The sequence below is a fragment of the Triturus cristatus genome, chromosome 5_1 (genome assembly GCF_964204655.1).
Source record: "Triturus cristatus chromosome 5_1, aTriCri1.1, whole genome shotgun sequence".
Classification (NCBI taxonomy): Eukaryota; Metazoa; Chordata; class Amphibia; order Caudata; family Salamandridae; genus Triturus; species Triturus cristatus.
This window is the reverse complement of record NC_140587.1, coordinates 1,007,799,264-1,007,815,913: the sequence shown is the minus strand read 5'-3', so window position 1 is coordinate 1,007,815,913 and position 16,650 is coordinate 1,007,799,264.

Below are 16,650 nucleotides of genomic sequence, written 5' to 3'. Positions count from 1 at the left end.
AAGGTTAAGGTGGTTGCGACATATGGCGCAACAATTTAGGGAGTGATGGCAATCACTCAGTTGGCAAGGTTTGTAGGACTCTTTCCTTAAAAGAATTCTTTCACTGCCCTCAAGCTGTGTTCATTTTTTTTGTCACAGCGAGTAGAGTCTCCCATAAATTTAGGATACTATCCGATTGGCGCCATTGTTTTTATGGCATTCGATATGGGAAAGAGACTCTGTCATTTCAAATCAGGCTGTGCTGAGGGACTGCTTAAAATTATATTTTGCTACTAAGATTACCTGGCTGAAATATGTCAGTTCTACTTTTGCAACCTTGGGACTTACGGTTTTATCTGAATCCCCTTCAACTTGCACTAGCTTTCCCAAGACGAAGTTTAAAAAGCTGTTTTTAGATAAAGCTGCTAGGAACAAGTAGGCATGCATCAAACACAAAATGTCTGTAATTTTATATCATATGACGTCCCCTGTTAAATCTGTGACTCAATCTCATTGGTCATTTGTATTAAATTCTCAACATCACTTTGTCTTGATATGGTTTCGTTTAAATATAATATTCCTTATGCTTGATTTTCCTGCTAATACCCATACAGCAAGTGCTCTGTCCCTTTGCCCCTGCAACAGAATGTATTTTTTGCTACTTTTTACTGGCCTCAAAGGAAAACTTATATTGCTCCCCTGGTCCGAACATATAATTTTATACAATGTTGGGCAGCGCTTTATTATATTCAACAGTTAGCTGACCATTATGTATGCTTTGCGGTAGCATCAGTTTTGTGGGCTGCATTAAAATGTAGGCAATTGCTAAAAGATATGTGATGTGGGGCGTATAAAGATATTTTAAACATGATTTGTTTTTAAATCTTGTTTTATCCTAATGTACTAAGATGTATGTATTTTATGAAGAGTTAACGAATATGAAGGCCCTATTTTATTTAATGAACTAAGGGATCACATTTTATTTGAATGATTGTATTGCGATTGATGATGGACTTTGATCGTAAAGGGCTGTAGTATGTTGATTCAAAGTAAATTCAAGTCAAAAGGTACTTTAATTGGCAACTAAATGCCATAAAAGCAAACATGTTAAAAGAGTACATTTCGTCAGCATATATTCAATTCATAAAACCTGGATCACATAAAAAGATAAAATATGAACATCTTTTATATCATTAAAAGGCCAGGGTTCAGGTTTTGAAGTTACAAGGGCTACATTATATAAAGTGCAGAGTGCTAAAGATACAACCAGGTGCAATGGGCACTATATCATAAAGTGCACGTGCTAACATGATGAGAGCCCTAAGCCCGGAACAAGAAAAGGCAGGCTGGCTACTGCAAAGACAACTTTTTCCTGTGTCTGGTGGCCCCTGTTAAAAAAACTTGCAACTCCAAAACAGACCATAGGAGAGGATACCATTAGAAGGTACAGTAATGCGGGCCTAACTTGTGTGAAATGGCGATCTCTGAGCAACGGGAATATAAACTTTCTGCGCCATGGATAATAAAAATCACAGAAAAAGATAAAATGTAGGGTATCTTGCTCTTAGAAGTTGTCACATGAGCAGGGTTTTAAAGTGCCAGGATTCATATATCCTTGGGGAAAGACCAATAGCCAAGGGACCAAATGCAGATGGAATCTAGTCAACACAAAACAATGGAACACATTAATAACAAAGAGTAAATGCGGTTGGACTTGTGTGCTCAAGGTCAGTGTGACATACCTTCTCACAGTGGGCTTTGCTAACTCCTTCCTTTCCCTGAGCCCCTGCCATTTGTCCAGGAAACTGCTGTTTCATGTTTCTAACAGCTGCTTTACCCAACAGCTTGGGGCTCAAGTAGAGGTCAGGGCAGCCAAGCCATTTTGTCTGTTCTATTACATATTTTAGCCAGGAAATGTGTATAGCCCCCTTCAGCGCTGTGCAGTCAGTGATTATGAGTTGATTTAAGTTAGTGATGGGACAGGCCCAAATTCTCAGCCAACGCAACAGGTGGTTACCGCTATCAGATCCAATATGTACCCCACCCCTAATTCTTCGAGTAAGATAAAGGCCGGGGTTGATTCAGACAAGCTTTATTTCTGTATCATTTTACATGATATTTTGTCAAGATCTGGTAGTATAATATATGTTATTTAGCTGTCTCATTTGTTAAAACCTTTATGCATTGAGAAAAGCGAGTTCAGTCTGATGATGATGATGACTGAAGGGAGTCACCAGGAACTGGTGAAAAGAAGTAAACTCTAAGCATAGGAACTGGCCACCACCTCCAAAAGATAAGTGCAGATCTCCTTTGAATTCCTCCCGAAATGAGGAGTTTCTTTGAATTTGTCTTAGAGACTTCCTAGAGATTTTGACCTGTGGCACAGATATAAGGAAGAATTATGCTGGTGATGTACATGCCATTGTTGTATGTGGCAGGTTTTTGAATACATGTCTAGGAGTTATAAGCCAGGGTTTAATGGAAGCTCTGGTAAACATACCTGCTTTTGGTAATATTTATACTTATTATTTCTCGATTGTGCTATGGGAGTGGGTACAACCGGCTTCAGTGGCTTAAATCTGCCTCTGCTTTCATAGTCTGCTTTCTTTATATGCTCCATTGTAACAGTAGCCCACTCTGAGCTTTCCTGCATTTAGTTCAGGTACAGATTTCAATAGCTGCAGTGGGGTTTTTGCCACTTCCCTAAGCAGCTAACAGAGGGCACCTGTCACTACCTCCTCCTAAGGTCTGGGTTTCTGGCACACATACTGACACCTGACATTGGCGATTGAGAAGTCATTAAGCTCCTAACATTATTACTGGGCCTTACAAGTCATTCTCCTCCCCAGATGTAGGTTCGTGGATGAGCATTAGACACAGTCCCTGCATCATAATCCTAGAACCACCTTCCAACCACATGAGGGATGGCTCACTCACTTGTGAGTCTCACAATCCGCATCATCTTTAACAACTATGTGCCATTTTGACAACACAATCCCCACATAGCAGACTCCCCTACCTCAGGCCAGTGCACTAGAATGTTTCCAAGTATAAACTCCTAGAGGCCAAACGTTAGCCTAGAGGGACACTGACATTCTGTGACTTTATCACATGTCCCTGGGAAGCAGAGTAAGGATGTGTGAAGGGGTAGTTGAGGTGGGATTCTGCAGTTAAGAATTGGCACGTTCTAGATACTCAAAAAGCCTGAGAGCATCACATTCAACTCCTCACAACACAACAAAAGAAGACAGACTGATGCACATATTAAGAGAACTCTTACAAGTTTGAACTTAATGCACTATACACATCAAGAGCAGAGGAAACATAATTCTGTCTGAAACAGAATAGGGTAAGAAAGGGGGGCGTTTGCTGTCCTTCCAGTTGAGGCAACTAGAAGCATCTCACACAGTTGCAGCTATTAAGAATGACTCAGGTGACAAGCGTATGCACCCGACAGATATTCTAGCCTCTTTTTATTCTTTTTGTAAAAACCTACATATGTCTGAATGCTTGGAGTCTCTTTAGAAGGGGTCTCCAGCCTTTTCTGTAATAAGAGCCACTTATGATCACACAATCCAAGATTGCCAGCAGTGATCACATCTAATAGGGAGCATTACAGTGGACTATATCAGCAAGGTTTTCTACACAATGGTTAGTTCAGGTTAATATAAGTCGGAAAAACAGTGTCTTGTGACAAAATAATAAAAGAGTATGAGAAAGAAAATATACAGCTATAATTTCAGTGCAAAATTCTTGGATTGCCAGTATCAGAAGTTGTACCCGATCACTAGGTAGGGTACAGTACACATTACATGGGAATATAAGTTTGAGAAAATGTATTAGAAGCAGACTAGATTCTTGTCTTCTGCAGATTTATCTGAATTTTGCTACTGTTAACATTATATTCGCTACCCTTTTAGTCTCTCTCAACCATGCTCGAAGTTCTGCTGGCTATGCTTGCTCATGTAAACATCTTCTGAAAGCTGTCGTAATTGTTTCAGAGAAAGCATTTGATTATGTTTCATGTCATTGTTAATGGGAAGTTGTGATTCTCCTTGGCATTCTGCAACCTTGCTTAAAAGATATCCCAGATCTTAAAAACAAACCTCATCAATCGCAATAAACAGAGCATTAGGACTAGCTGATAAAATTGATTGAGGTACCCATCAGGGCTGTCCTTTATCACTGCTCATCTTTCCAATTTGTATTGAACCCTAAGCAGCAGTTCATAGAAAGAAAACAAGATTAAACACTTTAAGGGCCTAATTTAGATTATGACAGATGGATTACTCCATAACAGTGTGATGCATATCCAGTCCACATGATGACGAGTACTATGGGATATAATACACTTGTAATAAAGCGAACGGGATATCCATTTCTTTTGTAATAGAGTAACCCATCCACAAAACTCTAAATTAGGCCCTATATTGGGAACAACACTACACAAAGTCAAGCTGTTTTCAGATGATCAGCTGGTTCTATTTTCCAGCTTTGAAGAAGAATAAGACAGAAATTATGGCATGCCAAATACCATCTAAAGTACATCTGTCACAATTCAAGGCTGTTGAGAAAGTTAAGTATAAGAAAGTTGTAATTCCTATAGCTATCAATAATCTTTACCAGCCCAATTGCACCTCTAAAACATATTCTAGATACAAAATAAAATTTGCCCATATCGATAGTAGGCCAGGTTAATTATGTTTGGCATTGCTAGGTCGATGACATCCAGAGCAAGGAAAGATCTAAAAACTCTAGAATCTCGTGAATGGCTCAGAGAGGCTAAATTGGTGGTGATTATGGTGTTAACATTAACAAAAATACAGATAAATGAGCAGAAAATAAGAATCTAGTCTGCTAATATTAAATATTCCCAAATTTATATTCCTATTTAATGTGTACTGTACCCCACCTAGTGATCAGGTCTACAACTCCTGAGACTGGCAATCCAATAATATCTCGCTGGAATTATATATGTCTTGTCCTTTTCCTTTCTCTTACTATTATAATATTTTGTCACAATACACTATCCTTTCCGAAAAATATATTAACCTAAACTAACCATAGTCTAGAAAAATTTGCTGATATGGTCTACTGCAATGCGCCTACAGTATCTGTAAATAACATTAGTGGTGGATCATTAACAAGTGATTTACCATATGAGGTTTTCTAGGAGATAAACAATAAAAATTGAAGTAAGCAATTTGGTGAAACTGTAGTTACAATGCAAAAGCTAAAAAATACTGAATTTCTTCAGTTGAAGTCATTTGAGCAAATTAGAACTCAAGCTTCCACAATGTGCTGCTCTCTGGATTACTGATGACATGGTATCAAATTTGTAGGAAAGTGGAGTACTATGTGGTGTGGGGGTTAGACCTAAACATGTAATGCTATCACAATACCCCAAAGATGGTCCCTGGATTCATACTAATAAATCCTTAGCTCAGTGCTGGTAGTGCGGCAAAGAGCAGTCAGTCAACATGAACAATAAGTAATTGACATGGCTCAAGAGAAATCAAACACCAATTTATAGAAATAGAGTGTATCTTAATTTAGACACCAAATTCAATGGAATAGCATACATATAGTTGGCGTTATAGATTTCGGAAGCAATATTAAATTAGTACAAAATAGTTCATATAAAATATAACATTGTGGTCAATGGGAAAAACCACTAATGACAATGGTCTCTTTTAGGTCGAGTTACTTGGAACACTTTTATGGTTAAGGTTATGCGGGCTCTTGGACCTGGCTAGAACAGTCAGATTAATTTTACCTTGCCGGTGGAGTCCGTGGTGCTGAATGGGAGCAATGGGGATGCTGGTTTTACAGGTTGAACGGTCCTGCAAAAAACAGAATGCAAAAACACAACAGATACACAGCTCCTGATTTCGGAAGAAGGTTGCATGCTGTCCGCTCTTGAGCTGACCACATCCAAGGGTGTAGGTTACCTTTTCTACCCAGAACCCTCTATTCTGCCATTCTTAAAAATCGCAGCAATCAAACTGTGGTGTACAGACTAGGCTTCTCACCCTGGAGGTGTGGCTAGCCTTTGGGGGTGTACACCTCCCTACATAGCTAATTTCCTGTCTGTCTTGGTGCAAATATGCTTGGGGCAGGGGGAGGGATTTTCCTTGACTGAGAATCAGCCCTGATGCACATCAGAGGCAGTGCAGCCTTTCAAGCACACCACCTTAATGGGCCACTTCACTGGACCGCTTGGGAGGGGGGAGGTGTGACCTCCTCCCTGCCCAAGCCATTGTTCCTGACTCCGGGGAGTGATAACACTGCCTGGCAGGAGGTAAGGATCCTTCCTTGGCAATAGCAGGTGTGGGAAAGTGCAGACTGACCATCCAGAGCAGAGAGAAGTTGAGGAAACCGTGTGGGCAACCTCCAAGGTCACCACCTGGGTGCATGCGATGTTACCCAGGGCATGAGATTTGTGTCAGGGGTGAGAAGGCACATTGTTTGATACCAAACATGACATATTTTGGTGGTACCATAACGGAGCTGCCAACCTCGAGAATGCCCGGGTGGCAGTCTATGTTATCCGATGGACTGCTAACACTTATAGTAGTTGCCAATGGGGAACGCCATTATAGAGACATATAGGCTTGTACTTATATGACCTCACCTATAATATCCTGCACCTTGCCTCCTGGGCAGAGGAGGCACTCTTTAGAGGTACATGACATATTTTAAAGATAGTGTATTTTGCTGTCTCACAAATGGTGAGAGCACAGCGGATTTCGAGCAGTTTGTTCTGCTCCTACAGTGTGCAATGGCCAGCCTACTGTCAGTAGTTTGCTTGGGGCACCCAGGGTGGCACAAAATCATGCTGCAACCCTGGGACCCCTTTACCACCAATGTATGCCCTGGGTTCCCCTGGTACCACAGACTTATATGGGGGTAAAGTATTTGCCAATTTGGGATTACCAAGTCGAACATAGCAGTTCTGAGAGAGAACACAGGCTCTGGTGTCTGGGCAGCAGACCCCAGTGCACTATCATAGTCATAATCATCAGCATTCAAAGCAAAACGTGAGTAGTGACTATACAAAAAGGGGCACTTTGCTACAACAAGCACTTTAGCACTGGTTACCAGTTGTAAAGTGTGCAGAGTACTAAAACCCAACAAAAATGGGTTAGGAAAATAGGAGTGTGAAGGCAAAAAAATTTGCAGATGACCCAGCAGAGAGGGCCAAGTCTAACACCGGGCCTCTCATTGACAAACATAGCACTTATAAGTAGCAATTTCTTTGCCCCCCAGTAGCTCTATCCATAGAATGTGGGTGAACACATCTGCCAGGGTCTACTTCCTCCATCAATTGCGGGATATTCAGTTGCCTTAAATATGAAGTCCTGGCAATGTTGTCTAGAGTCTCCCTCTAGCAGTAGTCACTACAGAGCACTCCTTAGAGTTTTACTGTTGTCTGAATTAGTCTTCTTGTCTACACAACTGATTCTCAGCTTTAAAAAAAACAGGCCAAGTCCTCCTAACTTCACCTCATTCTTGTCGAATCTGAAGTACGCTCGTCCGGAAAGTGTTCATTTGAGGATTTTTTCCTACTAATGCTCCTGATGTTGTCTCACATATCCTTCAGGGAGTCATGAAGCAATGGCTCCCCACTAGTCATGGTGGAAGCACAAGGGTGTTATGTGATATGTCAGCTCTTCCATCTTGCTGACTTCACGTTCCATAGAATATGGAACGTGGAGCGGGTAAGACGATAGAGTCAGTTACAACGGGGACTTTGAGTCGAGAGGTTGTACTCCATGTACCTGCCTATATTTAAATAAATTCACTACAAGATATTGCCTCCGCTGTCTTCATAACAATTTGGCGACGATCGGGATTGAAAAAGGACCTGACCAGCAAAGGAGTAAATCTTACGGTAAACACAGGCAGAGTTGACGCAATGGTATCTTAACTCAGATTTAAAGGAGATCGCTTGAGTGGAACGCACGGAAACTTCATCTGAACTATTCCGGTGAGCAACGCAGCTTAATTTTTTTATTTCATATGGTGACTTTACCTTAATCTAGGCCTCCGTTACAACGTTGGAACTCTCCGAGTTCAAACAGGAACTGCCTAGCAACGTGCACTAGCTTACGACTTGTGCTTGTGATTAGTTCTTTCTGCTTCTTCTGCCACGCGTCTGACATTCCTGAAGAGGAACGTAGTCCGTCACGACGTCACGCACAGCGGCCATTTTGAATTGGGAAGGCCATGTTTGATTGTATTAAAAAAATAAACGCATCCACAGCAACTTTATTGCACGCTAAAGGAAACGAAGTTTCTCAACAACGTTTGTGTTCCATATCATGTTTTAACTAAAAGAAGCTGCAAGTCAACGCTGATTATCTTGATTATCTCCTTAGCTCAAGGTGATTTTGTTTTAATAATTTGCAGACTGTTATATATTTCTGCTTTTCATTTGAAAGTGGTGAAGTATGGACAGTGATCACACTGAACAATTCCATTTTATTTTGGTTTATTATCATTACACAGTATCTCTTGAGCAACTATGAGTCAGCAAACCTTTTCACTAAGTCCTCCTCAGGCTTTTTGGTCTTCAGGGTTTGAACCTACTCTTAAATGGACAGAATGGAAAGAATATTTTTTAAATTATACTGAAACAGTAGACTCTCATGGAAAGATGGCTGCCAGCCCAAAAAGCACATTTTACTACATTCTTTAGGCCCCCAAGGTCTTAAAACATATAACCAGATGAACACACCTGTTGTTGGAGGTGGTGATAGTAATGTTTTCACTGTTGCTCTTACTAATTTAGATGAGTATTTTGTCCCAAAAGTGTGTATTGGTATAACTTGCTACAAATTTTTTCAAAGGAAACAACTTAACAATGAATCTATCGATGATTATGTAAGTGGGTTAAAGAAATTGGCTGCTGATTCTGCGTTTGGTGGGTTATTGGAGGATATAGTGCGTGATCAAGTAGTTATGCATGCTTTTAATCCTGCCATTCAGGAAAGTCCTTGGATAAATGGTGATGATTGTCTCAATGATATTCTCGCTATTGTCTGCAAGGCCGAAACTTCCAGTAGGTGTGCTAATGCTTTGAAGACGGAAGTTGTAGTAAACGGCAATGTAGCTAAAATTATGTCCAGTTCAAAAACAATTGTTAGCGTTAAACCAAAATCAGATGGATGGAGTAAGCATAAACCAAACAATGAGCCTCCCAAATGCTATAGACGCGGAAGCCTAGAAAATTGTCCTGCTAGGAAATTTAAATGTAGTGCATGTGGTATTTATGGGCATTATACTAAATTTTGCAGGAGAAGAACCAAATCGGTTAAGTGTGTTCAAGAAATTCCGATAGTGATTTGAGCAGTAATGATGAGCACATTTCTGAATATTCTGTTGCTGTTAACCCCTTCAGTGCCCGCCCCTTTCCCCGCCCTGTGCCGGCCGTTGTATTAGCGGGCGGGGTTTATGACGAGCTGGTCTCGTCATGGGCACAGCGCGACCGCGGCCCATGACGAGACCAGCTCGTCACGGGCATTGAAGAGGTTAAAAAGAAATTACTGTTGAATATTAGAGATGGATGTTTGCTAATTGAAAACAATTCTGTTCCAAGTACATTCAGAATTTTTCCTCAAGAACATACAACATCAGGCAATTGTTAAAAAACTGAAATCAATTTGAGTGGTCACCAGAGTGTCAACAGGATTTTTATGATATTAAGGACTGTATTTCTAGAGTAGCTTCCTTGAAAGGTTTTAACACTGATGCTCATAGCATAATTACTACGGATGCTAGTATCAAAGGCTTAGGAGCTGTCCTTGCCCAGGTTGATCTCAATGGCGATGAGCACATTATTGCTTATGCTTCTAGATCATTGTCACCTACTGAGGATAAATACTCAGTAATTGAGAAGGATACACTAACTTGCGTTTGGGCTGTTGATCATTTTCGGGCATTTGTTTGGGGTAAACATTTCTTTTTACGTTGTGATCATAAGCCTTTACTGAAGGTTCTTACCACTGAGGGCACTATTAACACGTCTGCAAGAGTTGCCAGATTAGCTATCAGGTTACAGGATTATTCCTGGAAAAAGAAATTGTATGGCTGACTTTCTTTCCAGGATGCCTAAACAGCTTGATGAATGTGAGAAAGAAATCTGGAATTCTTTCCAGGTTGCTTATGTACAGGATTTTGGTAATTGCGGAATTTTAAAAGAGAAATGGGATGAAGAATACTTAAAAGAGGACGATTTATGCCAAGTTAAATCACATCTTAGACAATCGTGGCCAAGGAAGTTAAGTAAAAACCATAATCTCAAACCATTTTGTCAGATTTGAATTAAGTGTACGTGATGAAAATGTTTGGAGAGGTGAAAGAGTTATTCCTCCAAAACGTTTACGTTCACCTATCATTGCTCTTTGTCATGAAGGCCATTTTGGTATAGTTTGTTCTAAACAGACTGTTAAGACTTCATTTTGGTGGCCAGGCACGGACGCTGAAATAGAAGCATTTGTACGTGACTGTGAATTATGCAAGGTTGCTGATAAATCTTTAGTTACTTTTAAACCTCCTTTAGGTGTTATTTCCAGACCCACATCACCTTGGGAACACACTGCAATTGACATTATGGATCCGATAGGTATTGAGCAGAAGTACATTTTGGTACTAATGGACTTATTTTCAAGATGGCCTGTTGTCAAGGTTGTCAGCAGAGCTGACACAGATTCAGTTCTTCACTTTCTTGATCAATTGTTTCAGATTGAAGGAATTCCGTCTGTTCTTTTAAGTGACAACGGAGTACAATTTTTGTCGAACAAAGCAAAGGAATACTTTAGCAAATTAGGAATAAAACATAAAACCACATCGTTATATAACCCGAACAGTAATGGTATAGTTGAGCGCTTTAATAGAGTTATAAAAAACACTATTCAAATGTCTGCTAAGCATGGTGATTGGGAACCTCAAGTTTTAAAAATGGTTTGGGCTTATAGGGTATCAATTTGTGTCAGTTTGTGATGCTACCGGTTATTCACCTTTTGTTCTTATGCGGGGTAGAAATCCCAGAACAAAATGTACGCCTGGATGGTTATTTAAATCCAACATTGTGCGTTGGTCAGAGGATACTGTCAGAGAAAGATCAGATGCTCTTCAAACCAAGAGAAAGGAGTGGTATGATTCTAAACATGGTGTGAAAGAATCCAATATTACTGTTGGACAATTGGTTAGAGTGCAAAAATCTGGTAAAACCTCTAAGGAAATTAGCAGTTTTTATGAACTTTTGCAAGTTGTTGAAACAATGAACAATGCAATGCTGTACACCTTACTGATGGAAAGGTTTGGAACCTTAAGAGAGTTGCTAAATGCTCTGCACCTTCTTCTTGCACTAATCTTGTACCTGATTTGTTTGGTTTGGATGATTCTTTGTGTAATAGTAGTACTGTTGACAATTCAAATGTGAATTTTCCTGTAATAGTAAATAAAGATGTTTTGGAAGATCCAATGGATCAAATGTCATGTAGTCCAGCAGTTTGAGGATCTTCTGTGTTGAATCAAGAAACATCCACTTTGGAGTCCAGGCAGTCCAAGAGTGAAAGAAAACCTCCTGTTTGGTTAAAAGATTATATTTCTGAAAATGTTCCATTGTAATTCTGTATTAGCATTTGTATTTGATGGTATTACACTTAATATTTTTTTTTTTGTAGGATGGGGATGTGTTATGTTATATGTCAGCTCTTCCATCTTGCTGACTTCACGTTCCATAGAATATATGGAACGTGGAGCGGGTAAGAAGATAGAGTCAGTTACAACGGGGACTTCGAGTCGAGAGGTTGTACTCCATGTACCTGCCTATATTTAAATAAATTCACTACAAGATATTGCCTTCAGAACAAAGGGTCTTTCCCTTTCTGGTAGTCTCTTCGCTATAAAGGTTAAAGTGTTTTCAGCTGATTAAAGAATTCACTGTTGTTCTTGACATATGTAGGTTTGGCTTCTTTGGGTGACAATGTGGGCTGAGGAAAGGGGTGCATTCTAAAGTTCCAAGTTACTCGTTATATTAAGTAATCCTCTCTATAAGTGTGCAATAAAAAACTGTACTGTGAACAGTAAACCCCACACAGCAGAGCAGCTTCCTTGGGCAAGAAGACTTCTTTCTGCCTTGACCTTGTCTATGCTCATGGACTCACCTTCCCATCAAACTGAGAGCTAGTTCCATGGGTACCCTCTGTTTAGCACAGCAAGCTACCTCCCATGCCTTCTTGTAGGTGGTATCAGCTTTTGGCTGACACCCTTAGGACATGATCCTATTGCAGCTACTCCTTTAGTTGCTTCCACAGGTTGCAACACCATCTTGGTTGTTCTGACAGTAGAGGGGGGAGCATGATGCTCGCTGGAGTTCAAGCCTGGCTGCCCACTGAGAGGCACTGGGAGCAGACCATCCCATGCCTCGGAAGATCCAACGTCTCTGGCCATTTATCGCAGAACACTCTTTCTCATAATCACTATCACTGGCCTAGAAAGTAGGACAAGGGCTATAGCCTCTTGACAAAATGCCCGACCAGGATCCTGTTGATATGCTTGCTCTCTGGCTGGTGTTTAAGAACAGACATTGGAAGCTGGTGACACTTCTCCACTGTTTGGTTCCTTTATCATTCATGCATATATTGTACATTGACAATCACTGTTGAAAATCCCTGTAGTTTGTGTCAGAACCCCTTTCAGAGGGCCACACGGTACACCAGGGCTACTGGGCCCAACTGTGTTGTTTGAGGCCTTTTACTCCTGATGTCCCGGGGCCCAACCTACTATGGATCCAACTCAACTAGGCCAAGTAGCCATTCTGCACTTGACTCTCAGTGGTAGCTGTGGAGAGCAGTGAAGGTCACCTTTGGGGAGGATATAGAAACATGTCAGGGAACATGATTTATAACTCAATGTGCGAAAGTACGAACAATAAATCAATGTCAAGCCAAATACTTGTTTTTATAACAAAAAGTTATTTCTAACTCTACACAGAAAGAAATGTGGCTTTCAAATGCAACAACACAATCACCCTTCAGGTTGGGGCTCTAGTAGTTGCCAGGCGAATCCCTGTCCCACCTGACTTCATATAACATGTTCAGGGTTATTCCCCATTCACTGGAGGCTGCATCAGGGAATGCAGACTATTAGGTCACACCCTTTAGGAACTTTGTCAAAAGTGTCTATTGTGCCGCAGCACAGTTAGCCGGTCCAATCAGTGGAATGTAGCCTTAATTTCTCCTTTGGGCTGTGGTCTGAATCCTTTGGCAATGTTCCCACTGGAAGCCCATTCTGTCATATGGGGTTGCTGCAGTACGAGGTTTTCCAGGTGTAGGTTCTCCCAGCACTTGCGCCCCTACCCAGACAAAACACATGACTTAGCTGTGCTTGAAGCAGTAACTTTACCGGTGGTCCCCTCTGGCATATGGGGGCACCACAGCAGTGCGATATAGGCATAGCAAAACCTGCACGGCACTCAACACATTGCTCAGCGTAAAGTAACCCGCTCCTAGAATACAGGGGTTGCCAAAAATATCTATCACCTGGGCAAAGGCCCGATCGGTCCTCACCAAATCCTCACACCTGGCACAGGGATTCCTCACGGTAGGGCTCCCCACTGGACTTTACTCCCTCCAGCTCTTTGCATCCCCGCAGTCCAGCAATACCGCAATGCAGGATCCATATTTGACTATGTCAAACAATCAGCATTAGGGATCCAGACAACTGTACAATCGGGCACTCAGGGCAGGGGCACATGTCTCTCACCATGCACCCGTGCAGAGGACTTTTCCCTCCACCTACTGGGCTAAGGCTCTATTAGCTTATAGAATACTGTCATGGTGTTTTTTAGGTCTTTGGTGTGTTGATGGAAAACAACAAATGAAGCTGCGGGTGAGAACCAACATACTGCTGCATCTCAAACCTAGCATTCATCACACCTTCTGTATTGGTTTATTAGATGGCGGTTTACAGCTCTTTTCTGTCTTTGCCACATATTTTAATAAAAGGACAGCCTGTGAGAGGGTAGTCACATTAAGTGCTCCTACTTTTTTTATTACTTTCCTAACTCTGATAACCATATCTTCTTTCCGTCAGTGTGCTATGGCAAAATACATTCAGATGGCTTATCACTGCCCTTATAAGGGCCCTGGCTCTCTCACATCTGTTACCATTTGGAAAATAGCTATTAAACTTTACTTAATTAAAGAATTCCTGCTCCCACCCCGTCTCACTGGTTGGGGGCCTACTGTACTTTGAAACTTAATCGGAAGGAAAACAACAGCCAATTTTTCACTACTTGTGTTTTGTTTCCCTGTTTTTAGGCAAAGTACCAACAAATCAGTGACAGGTGCATAATAATCTTGTGACCACTTGAAGACATAGGTCCTCATTTATGAAGTTTTGGCATAGCGCAGCACAGCAAGTCACCTTACTGCGCTGCTCTACTTTAAAGTGAAAGGGCAGGAATGCACTGTATTTATCCATTACGCTGCATTCCTGTCCTTTCCCCCTGTGCTGATGCCGTTTTGGCAGCCTAGCACCAATGCAGGCACCCTTGCATCATGGTGAAAAGGTGCCCGTGTTGTCGGCAGGATTGTTTTTGTGAAGGAAGTGGTACCTTACAGCACAAAAAAATCCTTGTGGTCTTTTTCCTCTTTCCATATGTGCTGTAGAATGCAGCACACATGGAATGAGAAAAATACGAGAAAAAATAAAGATATTTGTCCTCTTTGCGCCTCCCCTCAGGAGGCATAAGGTTTTGGCGCATCCCCAGGTTTTCATGGTTTTGTGAATATGGAGATGCGTCAAAATCCTGGGTGTTACTTGGGACCACCCAGCGCAACTCACATGGATGTCTCTCTAGCACAGAGTAAGACAATGCAGCGATTTGCACTGCCTTGCTCCATATCTATGAGGCAATGCAAAGCCACACAAAGTGGCTTTGTGCAACCTCATAAATATGATTTTGCAGTTTGAGCTCCAGAGCATCACAAAAAGTGGCACTCCAGTGGCGCAAGGGAACCATAAATATACCCCATAATGCACTACCTGAAAGGTAGCTCCTGCAGGGCTTCTTGTTTCTGAGGCAGAATTTGATTTTAAAGTATTACCTTAACATATATGATGTGCTGACATTTTATGAGCTGCCTTTGGGGTACACCACCACCATTTTGATGGCCTCTTGGTGCTAATTTTTGGCAGGATGACTTACAACCATCATAACTCTTAGTTCGAAGGGAAAGAAAAACATGTTTTATAATCTGAGCCGGCAAGGAATGCTAGTGATAGAGTGCAAATCTGTATCCTACAAGGAGTACCTGTCAAGAGTGCAATATAATCGCTTGTAGTACCCACTCACATAATATTCTTTGTTATTAGAAAAATGTAATGTTAGAGGAATTGTGAATCACGCAACATGTTCTTGTGAAATCAATGCATTTTAATGTGAAGCTTACTAAATTATTAATAGAATTTGACATATAACAAATGTAACCCGCTTATATAGGCCTTATTAGTGATGTGACAAAGTGATTCATTAACTACATTTTGAATGCTCCTGAGGCAAATGATGTTGTTAAAATATGTGTATTAATGTAGTTAGAGAAAATGTCCCTATTGAACCCTATTGATTCTGAAAACACCAATTTGAGCAGTCAGAGGTTCAAATAAAGTAAATAAAAGTAACTGTGTGAAGTCCTCGGGATTTAGCAGATTTTGTCTACTAACGAGGACTGAAATCTTAGCATCATAAACCACTGAGAACAGCCAATAAATAAAGGACTGGCGTATTTTAAGCTGCCACTGCTAACTGAAAACTCACAACCACATTCCATAATTTTGGCTTAGCCAAATTATAATGTCTTTTTCTGTTGTTTTTCGTGTTGAGTATTTCCCTGTTTGACTGACTCTATAATCTGGTGAGGTCACTGGTTAGGTTTTGAATGTATATTTGTGTAAAAGACTTTTATTCACATTTGGTATGTGTTCAAAGTATGAGCCGCATGCTAGTTGTCATAGTAACGTCTGTTTTTCTCCTTGTGAAGTGTATGAACGGAATTGAATCCCAGTTGCAACCTGCACTTTTTGATAAATAAGACTAAAGGTTGCTATGTGTTGTTACTTTGTTTTTAGAATCCCACTTCTACTGCTGACAATGTTTGAGTTAGTTCACATTGGTCCAGTTAGTTCACATTGGTCCAAGTGCTTGTGCCAGAGCACTGAGCTGAATCTCCAAATTTCCATGTGATAGACCCTTTTAGATGCCAGAGAAATAGAGAGGAGTTAACATCATCCTTGAGTTCAATTTACCCTGCAGCCCATTTGGTTACATTGTGAGGACTCAAAGTCGATTAATGGAATTAAATGTAGGTTTATTACAAACTCAAAGCCAAACTGATGTACATAAGTCTCAAGAATATGGTGTAAGAATACGGAATCACTACTGGCAGTCCAAATCACCTGACAAGGTAAGTCTCAACAGCATAAAGCATGCAAGGAATTCAGTAATATTAATGCAGAAAGTAAGGAACAGAAGGTGGTGATCAGTATATGGTTTTCGGGCCTCTTTGTCTATAGATCAGTAAATCTAAATTAGCTAAACTAAGCCTGTTCTAAGTAGCATTATTTGGGGAAACCCTAATTAGATCCAGTAAAGCAGAAAGG